The 11,614-nt window shown below is 29.2% G+C and overlaps 1 long non-coding RNA gene across 1 annotated transcript; it reads right to left on the reverse strand.

Annotated features, from left to right (window-relative positions):
• Positions 1 to 299: 299 nt before the first annotated feature.
• Positions 300 to 6,961, reverse strand: LOC110439423 (uncharacterized). Its single transcript, XR_011011542.2, has 4 exons — positions 6,917 to 6,961; positions 5,266 to 5,346; positions 4,617 to 4,701; positions 300 to 3,652 (listed from the first exon to the last, which is right to left on the reverse strand). It is a non-coding gene; the product is annotated as an uncharacterized lncRNA (long non-coding RNA).
• Positions 6,962 to 11,614: the final 4,653 nt, after the last annotated feature.

Raw genomic sequence — 11,614 nt, forward strand, 5'->3', positions numbered from 1 at the left:
CTTATGCTCTGCATTTTCATGGTACTTTTTTTTATTAATAGCAATTACATTTTGCCTGTGCAACTGATTTAACTTATATTTTCTTTTACTCATTTCCTTTACTGTTTTCTTGTGTAGCATATTTTGCTGATACTTTAGTCTGCTCATGCACTTTACCTTCTCTTTATGCAAAGCATTCTGTTCATATTTCATTTTGCTCATGTTTTTTACTCTTTCTTTATGCAAAGAATTCTGTTCATATTTCATTTTGCTCATGTTTTTTACTCTTTCTTTATGCAAAGCATTCTGTTCATATTTCCTTTTGCTCATGTTTTTTACTCTTTCTTTATGCAAAGCATTCTGTTCATATTTCCTTTTGCTCATGTTTTTTACTCTTTCTTTATGCAAAGCATTCTGTTCATATTTCCTTTTGCTCATGTTTTTTACTCTTTCTTTATGCAAAGCATTCTGATCATATTTCCTTTTGCTCATGTTTTTTACTTTTTCTTTATGTAAAGCATTCACACAATACTTCGTTATACTAGCATTACGTTTTTTCTTCTTATACAACACATTTTTTTGATATCTTATTTTACAAGCATTGTTTTTCTTTTCTTTATACAAGACATCGAGATACCTACTTTTTCCCATGACCATTTTGCTTGAAGTATGCATATTTAACGTCACTATTCTCTGTCTGTTTGAATTCTTCCTACTCATATATTGTGTGTCAGACAAATTTCCCACTTTACACAAATCAAAACAATCATTCTTATCAACATGGTGGACACAAATTACAGGCTCAAAAATATTATTCTCACACTGTTTTAAATAAATACCTTCACTTCTCTTCATTGTATTAATGCAACTATATTTGACCCATTGTGCTCCATTAAATAGAAAAAGATTGACATCCAAAGCATTTGCTGTACATTGGAATTCTATGTCTGAAGCACACTGTCCAACATATTGCATCTGTGACTTTGAAATATATTCTGACATTGATGCAAATTCATTTCCTACTAAGTGACTGTGTTCTTTACTTTGATTTTCCATATACTTCACAACAGCAAGTCTAATTTTCCGATGGCTCTTTTCAGAACCATTAATAAATCTGGCTACTGCTCTGAAAAAACTATTACCATCCTTTACAACTTTACCTGTCTTACAAACAACACCCAAAGACCCATAAACAGTTGGTACTTGTATATTTTCTTTTTCAAAATTCAAATGTAATTTGTCACATAAAGTTTGTGCAGCTTCTGTAGACAGAGGATTATATGTCATCTGACCTGAATTTTCCACAACTTTAGCATTAGAATCTTCCACCATTCCCAGTTCACAACAAGTGTTATTGTGCATTGCTTTTAACATGCGATGCGATTGTTGTCCGGTCATGAACAGTGTTTCCCTATCAATAAGCTCTTTCTTGTTTTTTAGAGTGAGAACATTATTTTTGTCCATAATCTTTGCTCTAACACTGTATCCTTCAGTGAAACACGTACTGATCTTGCAGTAACCATAGCAACTTTGTACTTCAGGCTCATTAACACAAACTACAGTCTCGTAGTGGTTTTCGTTACAGTTTTCTAAGTAAATGCTATGTTTTGAAATAAGCTTACCACTGCAACTGTATTTCAACCAGTGACCATCATAAAATGTAAATACATCAATTCCTAAATAATCTGCTGTTGCTTGTATTTCAACCTCCGTAGCCCAGCTATTAACAAATCTCATTTTGGACCTGTTAATATACTCTGACACAGATGAATATTCTCTTCGTAAAATATTTCTATATTTTTCACAATTCTTTTCCAAATGCATCACAACAGCAAGCCGAATTTTTCTGTGATACTTTTGTGTACCAATAACTGCTTGGGAAATAGCTCTAAAGAAACAGTTCCCATCAGCCACAATACTCTCATTTTTGCATGGAACTCCTAATAAGCCAACATGGGAAAATACTGGAACATTTACTTTTTCACAATCCACCTTTAAACGGCTACACAAAGTTTGACAAACATGTTGACAAATAGGACTGAACATCATATTGTTCTTTTTTATATCACGAACAAATTCAACATCTGAATTAACTTCACGAACATCAAATCGTTTTACTTTCTTTGAAGAACTATTGCTTGCTGAAATGTTGCGCTTGGGTCTTGCATCATTGTTCACTACTAGATCTCTTCCAGAATCCTCATCAAACTCCATTTCAAATGTTTCGTCAGAGCCTTTACAACTGTCTGCCATTCTTCGAACGGTGACATGAACACCAGCTATTTCAAAAAGTTTTTGCTTCTCACTGAGCCCTTTAGATAAAAGGCAAATGTGACTGAACAAATCTTTAAGAGTGGAAAAGTATAAAACAACACTTTTTCCATTTCCATCAACCATACCAAGAGCACTTCGTGCATGAGAATCAACCAGTGCATACTGTCCATTGTGAGAAATGATTGCACATGTACTGCTACACAATGTCAGAAGACACCTGTCATACTGTGAAAACATGTTTTCCAATCCACTTGAAAGACTGCTGTAAGCACCACTCTCAATAAATTCACCATCAACAACATCTACATCACCACTGACAAAATTACCATATTCAAACAAAAAACTTTCTCCATCAATATTAGACTCCTTTGGCAAATCAGGGACACACAACAGATTTGATGAGTGGCTAATCCTATTGGTCTCTCGCAATCCGGTGTACAACTCATCTCCTAACACTACAACTTTGTCAAGGTCTTTGCTCTGCCATGAGAAGACACTATCCACTGTATGCTTTGCTAGGCTTACTAAAGCTATTGCCATACACTGGACTCCTCTGTATTTAAATTGCTCATTGCCCTGGTGAAATGATCCTCTTAAACTGTTTTCAGTGCTGACAGAAGTGGCATCCTCACACCCAGTTGCATCTTTACATCCAGCACTGACACCTTCGCATCTGACAGAACTGCTTGTCTGTTGATCATGATCATCTTGGGCTGCTTTTACAGAAATGCTACTAACAGCATACCACTGTGCATCTAAAGAGCTTCTAAGATTTCTGATATGAACCATCAGATCATTAAGGCATGTGTTGAAAACAACCACAGGCGTGCCAATATTAGATGCCAATCCAAACATATCTCGGATGCCAAAATCAGCCATCACAAAATAATTGTTGTGATGAATAATGACGCTTATTGCACTATTAAGGTTTAGGAAACACATTCCATCCCTCAACAAATATTCTTGCAGCTTTTCGTACATTACAGCCTCCTCTTCTAACATTTCAAAACCTCTGTACTCTGGCAAACCAATTTCTAATTTCCACTTTCTGCCAAACACATTGTGCTGTTCTATCAAAGTGCACAACTCTTTCTCTCTACAGTCTGTTTTCTGACTTGTCTCAGCTACATATGTGGCTAACTTACTTCCTTCCACACAAATGTCATCAACATCTGTTTGTACCCAAGTACAAACAGGAGCAATCACATGTTTGATTGCAGCCACAGCACAATATCCAGTCAATGAATTCACATCACAACTCAACGGTGCATCTCTTACATCACTACCAACAACAACAGGCCGCTGCAGTGTTTCTGTACATACACAAACTTTAGCATCGCTCTTACTTTTGATGCTTTTTGGTGTGCGCCGCATGCGAAAACCCTTTTTTCTCGGCATCCTGAAAGGAAAAAAACAACAGTAGTTATTAAAGCGTACTTGGTGTTTTCAAGATCATTGAAAATGCTTACGTATATAATTAATAAAATATTCAAATAAACATTATTATATCTTATTATTCAGCCATATATTAAAAGTTACTTTGCATGTTAATAAATGCTTTTTTAGATCAACTTCATCCAGTTTTGTGATCTAATCTAAAGTGAGGACTATGTATGCTTTATAAATTTATTATAAATGACAATTAAAGGTTCAGTTATATTCTAAACAGGAAAAAATAAAATAAACAACTTTATTTGTTTCTATTCATTTCAAAATACACAAATGAAACTGTATCAAATGAATAATAAATCTTTGCAATCTAAAATAAAATCAGTTTACAGTTTAAACATTGCCAAATAAAACTGAAATGTTGTATCATAATATATTGTTAAATTATTATATTGTTTTTCCCAGTAATGGGTTGCAGCTGTAAGAGCATTTGCTGTGTAAAACATTTGCTGATTAAGTTGTCGTTTCATTACCCTGTTGCGACCCCAGATTAATAAAGGGACTAACCCGAAAAGAAAATGAATGAATATTATATTGTTGTTGTAACTAATACTATATCCCTGCATAATAAAAATATACATTTTAATTTGAATAGTTTTCAATTATCTTTAAAAACCACCAACTATTCTTAAATAACTAGTTTGTAAATAATGAAATACTTAATTTGTGTGTTTAATGAAAACTTAAATAACCAACCTATGAAAATAGTCATTAAGCACAATATACATGTTATACATATATATAAGTCAAGAATATTTGTAGTACTGCTTACAAATATCTAATAATGTTAAGTTAATGCTTAACAAATAATGAGTTAACAATTTGCTAATGCTTAACAAATGATTCATAGTTTTCAATTATAATAAAGTGTTACTGCATTTAATTTTCAATGTTATCAACAAATAACAACTTACTTTGCTTCCCACCAAAATTCTTTGCTGAAATTCTCAGAGGGCCTTGCAATATGTAGGTGCCTCGATTGTTTAATTATGTGAAGAACTGTAAATAGAAAAAAACATATATATATAGTTCATTAGTGTCATAGTGTATACAAAAACATGAAAACACAATTACAGCAAAGCTCATGATTTTCAGGTAGTTGCCCTAAAATATTACTTGTTACTTTTATAATTTGCAATTTTATTACTTTTCTTTTATTAAATTTATTTACTGTTTAAAATTCTAATAAATGTTTTAGACAGACATGAACATATACAAAATCTGTAATATAACAGAGAGAAAACAAACAATAAAATAAATTTTAACTGAAAACAACTAGAATAACTAGCATAGTAGATCGTCACCTTGGAATTGTAAGGTTCTATCAATAATTTTAAAATATTGAGCTTTAAAATTTTTGCGTTCCATAGCAAACAGTATGTATGTAACATTTGTTTTTTAAATAAAAAGTCTTAAAAAGTAAAAACTTATCAAAAACATTCCATAATGTAAATAAGTTGTCATTTAATAAGAAAATGTCAATAACTCAATTTTGACAAAAATGTCAGCTAGAACCTTATAATTCTAAGGTGACGAGGTATTAAATAACAATTACAAACTTACTTTGATTCCCACAAAATTCTTTTGTTTTGCTCTGAAATTCTCAGAGAGTCTTAAAGTAATTGCCTTGTTCGTTAAATGATCCTTGAAAAAGAAACACAAAATAACAATGTTCACTTTAATCGTAGTGTGCAAACAAGCATGCATACAACAGAAAACTTGAACAACAGTTTCATATTCTTCATTCCCATTGAAATTACAATGCCCCCTGTTTTATTATTTTGCATTTTATTCATATTATTTACTGTTTAAATAACTATGAAATAATTGTTATCAGACAAACACATTAAGTCACTCCAACAAATATATTTAATTCAATTAACAAATGACAATAAAAACAATAGAAAAAGAACAATATGCAACCTTTAATTACCAACTTAACTGTTTTAATTTAGCAAACCTGTATATTCAAAAACTTTAAAAGTTCAATAATGAGAGTTTAAAATAAAAACAACAATTGCTCATTGACTGACAAGCATTATTCTTCATTCAAGCAGTCACATTCAATGCACAATATCAAACAGGAAAAATCACATCACATCACAAAGTCTTTCATTCAACAGTTTACACTGACCCCTCACAGCCTTTCAAATAATCAAAACCACAAAAATTCTTAAATGTAAAAAAAGCACAAAAGGATCTTACTACCAGTGCATTTTCTGAAACTACATTGGTACTTTGCATTTAAATTTTATCTCAATCTATAATTGATTTATATAAAATCCAATGATCAAGCCTTTTAACCAGCATATTTAAATTCCAAAAAATACACTATTCACACATTGTCAGTCCATCTGACCAATCCCACAATACATACATTATAAGCTACCTACAACAATCTGTATATCAGTAGCTACATTACTCAAAAACAAACCTTTTCCATAAAATAATAAAAAAAAATTACAGCAAAATTATAGACAATTAACAAACGTCAACACAAACAAAAATAATGTCATATTAAATATAATTTAATATAATGCAACAGATTTAGTCTTTTTACCTTTTACAACTTTCTTTATAATTATTCAGTGTTCAACTGAAAAAAAAAATCTTATACTATTTACTTTTAATGTAAAAGTAAATAGTAAGACCATTTACATTTTTTGGTGAACTGCCACTTTAACTTTTTTTACATTTTAAAAATTAACATTTGTAATAACTCTTTCATAATAACTGATTTATTTTGTCTTTAACATGATGACAGTATACATAATATTTGTCTAGTTATTTTGCAAAATACTAATTTTCTACTTAAAGCACTATTTACAGCTTAACTATAGGCTGAAAAAATGTTTGTCTTATAGCCAACAAAGGAAAAAAAAAGGAAATCAATAATACTGATCTAAAACAAAAATGTTTTAAAACTTAAACCTGCACAATGTTTTTTTTCCAACCATAAAGACTTTTTTTCTCCAAACAGATAAAGCTTTGTATAACATTTCTATCATAATGAACTTTCTTTCTTTGTTCAAACAGCCACTCACATCAAAAATCAGCACAACAAACTGTTTATCCACAACTAACCACTCAAGTCTTGAGCATAAAGATAGGCTAGAAATGTGACACTTATTTTACTAACATGTAGGTCTCATGAAACAAAATGTAAAACAATGTACATTCTGCCCACATTCACTGATATAAAAAAAAATCTTACCTGTGTGTGTGCTTAAGCTCCAGTTTAGTGCTCGTGACACAATGTAACACTGTCTATTTACAGTCCAATTTAAATGCCAATAGCACACCTCTCATTCACAGGTCAGCCCATAAGGTCATTCCCGCCCACAAGAAAGCTACTACTGAAAGCCAATGAAAAATAACTAGTCTAATATTATTTACTGTCATCATGACAAAAATAAAATAAATCAGTTATTGAATATTGAAGTAGAAATGAGTTATTAAAACTATTATGATTAGTAATGTGTTGAATCCTTTTCAAATCCTTTAAATTTGTGGAAAACATAAAAAGGGGGGCTAATAATTCAGCAGGGCTAATAATTCTGACTTAAACTGTATATATATATATATATATATATATATATATATATATATATATATATATATATATATATATATATATATATATATATATATATGTGTGTGTGTGTGTATATATATATATATATATTTAATTTTTGGATTGTAGGGCCAACATTTTACATAATTTTGTTTTCTTAAAAAAATTAAATAACTACTTCTGTACTCAAAAAAAAAAAAAAACGTAATACTCCACATCATAATTTCACAGACATTCAAATTAAATTCCTCAGATTTGACGCAGATTCAGATGTTGCAGTACTACCAGCTAATTATAAATAACCTATTTAAACTGATGTATGAAAGCTCACAGTTTGAATGACAATTACGTATACTGATAAAAGTATACTGTTTTTATTATTACAATGGACAAAGAAATAAAGTAAAATTATATATATCAACTTAAAAAAATGCCCAAAGCATTTATCAAATGACCAAAAAATCAGGTTTACATTCCTTTTGTACATGTTTCAACAACAGTTTACCAAACAGTTGCTTAAAATTAACGAATTAATTAACTCACATGAATAAACAATAATCAATATTTTCATTTGCAAACTTTATTAATGTTAGTTTAACTGCTCTTGAAAATAAATACTTATCTTATGTCCAAATGCAAATACCTTGACATTAAAACTATACAAAATAAGAATTTGGGTAATTCAGGATTCACAATTTGAATGGAAAAGTTACAAAGACATTGTTTGATTCAAACTCAAGTTTTTGTGCTTAATTGGAGAGGTGTGGGAATGGGTTTGATGCACACCACTTTTATCACACCTTTGGTTTTATCTGTGAAAATCCCAGGCCCCATTTACACTGATGTGTTTGAGTTTCAAAACAGCAGGGGTGTGGGGCTGTGGACCCTGCCTAATCTAAAAGAAACTCTGATCAAAGAAACTTTGACAAAAGAAACTCTGACCAAAGAAACTTTTCCATTTAAGGCCCAAACAATAATTTGTTTGATACAATTTTTGCTAACTAAATTTTAAATAAATATGCTTTTATTCTTAAACTGTAAACTGCACATAATATTTTCAAAGACACTCAGTTCCTCGGATGTGACACTGCATAAATATTGCTTTGCTAACAAACTGGTAAAACTAAGCTCTTTAAACTGGATTCTGTATAATAAAAGTTTTTATTCTTTATTTTTAGGTACTGTTATTATTACAACAAAGAATGAATGTAACTGTACTTTAATAGTCATATATTTTTATATCTACTTAAAAATGTGCAGGTCTATGATTGTAACTCACATAAATAAACAACAGTCAATATTTATTCTACAAAGTTTATTAATGTTTGTTTGACTGCCTCTAAAAAATCTTATGTCTAAATGCAGATACATTGACATAAATAATCATACAAAACATCACTCCTGAAAATTTAGTGCATTTTTATTTAACTCTTATAACAACACTAAACATTTCTTAAACACACATTGTTGTCCCAACCCTAGACTAAAATCACACAAACTAAAAGTGGGGGGAAATACTTGAACATAAAAAATAAGTTGTACAAAAAAAACAATACTTGTTTTTCTGTGAAAAAAAAAAAAAAAAAAAAATATATATATATATATATATATATATATATATATATATATATATATATATATATATATATATATATATATATATATATATATATATGAATATATATGAATATATGCATCCCATTTTGAAAATGAACATTTTTCTCCATTTTTTTTTTAGTGAATATGGTTAATTTATGCTAGTGCATTTTAACAAAACAGATTTATGAAACAGATGAATTTATTTAAATAATATTTTAGTCACAAAACATCTTTAGAAATGGAAAGATAATACATATAAATTCATGCAAAATATTGCAAACAAATTTACAAACTACAAAATTTCTACTAAATTGTCTATATTTTTTGTTTCTCTTGATTTTTGTTATTTTTTAAAAATATTTGATATTTTTCCCTATCATATAAATTAGAGCTACTAATTTTTGAACCTTTATCATAAGTTATTTTGTTAGATTAGCTCCAGATTTGGCTTCAGGGCTGACTAATCTAATGTATATGCACAAATTTAATAATGTAAAGCGTCTTATAGAAAATATTCATGTAAATGAGAGATTTGTGGGGAGTGTAAAAATTGTATATGTATGTATAATTTTTAAATATTTTTTTATGGTACTAAGTAACCAGTCCAGTAGTCTAAAACCAGCAATGTGACTTTCCACACAACATGAAAAACAGATTAGTATGGATTTTCAATGACATTTGGGGGATGTATTTTAAGTCACATACTCCTCCTACAACAGTTGCAATGAATGCATTTGTTTTTATCATCTTAAATTAGCAGAATGTGCATCTAAACTTAAAATAAATCTTAAATCTTGATAAAATGTCATAATAAGAAATCATAAAATAATAAATGTCAATATATTTCAACAACACAACACTTTAAACAAGTTTTATAGTATAACAACATATAAAATAATAAATATATTGCAACAACACAACACAACACTTTATTTTACACAAAATATTTATTAAAGTTTACAAAACAAAAATCTAAATTTTCTTTATAGTAACCCACTGGTAAATTCACAAGTGCTGGTTGTGTAAACAAGACACAAGAATAGCTCTTTTTTCTCATATTTCCTGCAAGAAAATTTCCATGTCCTCTACTCTCTAAAAATTAACCAGAAGGGAGCCAGAATTTGTTCTCCATCCATTTCACCTTCATAAAACATGGTGTTTACGAACAAATCTTGCATTGTGATAGCCAACAAGGCATATATATATATATATATATATATATATATATATATATATATATATATATATATATAAATATAATTTAATTACATTTTTGGATTGTAGGGCCAACATTTACATAATTTTGTTTTCTTAAAAAAATTAAATAAATACTTCTGTACTTAAAAAAAAAAAAAAAACGTAATACTCCACATCATAATTTCACAGACATTCAAATTAAATTCCTCAGATTTGACGCAGATTCAGATGTTGCAGTACTACCAGCTAATTATAAATAACCTATTTAAACTGATGTATGAAAGCTCACAGTTTGAATGACAATTAAGTATACTGATAAAAGTATACTGTTTTTATTATTACAATGGACAAAGAAATAAAGTAAAATTATATATATCAACTTAAAAAAATGCCCAAAGCATTTATCAAATGACCAAAAAATCAGGTTTACATTCCTTTTGTACATGTTTCAACAACAGTTTACCAAACAGTTGCTTAAAATTAACGAATTAATTAACTCACATGAATAAACAATAATCAATATTTTCATTTGCAAACTTTATTAATGTTAGTTTAACTGCTCTTGAAAATAAATACTTATCTTATGTCCAAATGCAAATACCTTGACATTAAAACTATACAAAATAAGAATTTGGGTAATTCAGGATTCACAATTTGAATGGAAAAGTTACAAAGACATTGTTTGATTCAAACTCAAGTTTTTGTGCTTAATTGGAGAGGTGTGGGAATGGGTTTGATGCACACCACTTTTATCACACCTTTGGTTTTATCTGTGAAAATCCCAGGCCCCATTTACACTGATGTGTTTGAGTTTCAAAACAGCAGGGGTGTGGGGCTGTGGGACTCTTGACCCGTTTTTCACACCTTTAGATGGCTCATCTTGGACCCCAAACCTGACTGTTTCCATTGATGTAGCACACTTTGATGAGATGCTTTCATCTTCAGTGGGACAGAGATGGGAGCTAAAATCAACCAAACTAAAAGTGGGGGGAAATACTTAAACATAAAAAATAAGTTGTACAAAAAAAAAACAATACTTGTTTTTCTGTGGGAAAAAAAAAAAAAAAAAAAAAAAAAAAAAWTATATATATATATATATATATATATATATATATATATATATATATATATATATATATATCCCATTTTGAAAATGAACATTTTTCTCCATTTTTTTGTGAATATGTTTAATTTATGTTAGTGCATTTTAACAAAACATATTTATGAAACAAATACATTTATTTAAATAATATTTTAGTCACAAAACATCTTTAGAAATGGAAAGATAATACATATAAATTCATGCAAATTATTGCAAACAAATTTACAAACTACAAAATTTCAGCTAAATTGTCTATATTTTTTGTTTCTCTTGATTTTTGTTATTTTTAAAAAAATATTTTATATTTTTCCCCTATCACATAAATTTGAGCTACTAATTTTTGAACCTTTATCATAAGTTATTTTGTTAGATTAGCTCCAGGGGGGTATTCCAGAAAGCTGGGTTAACTTACCATCTGCTAAACCCTGAACTCTCGGTTG

This window comes from Danio rerio, chromosome 4 (assembly GCF_049306965.1).
Source record: "Danio rerio strain Tuebingen ecotype United States chromosome 4, GRCz12tu, whole genome shotgun sequence".
Classification (NCBI taxonomy): domain Eukaryota; kingdom Metazoa; phylum Chordata; class Actinopteri; order Cypriniformes; family Danionidae; genus Danio; species Danio rerio.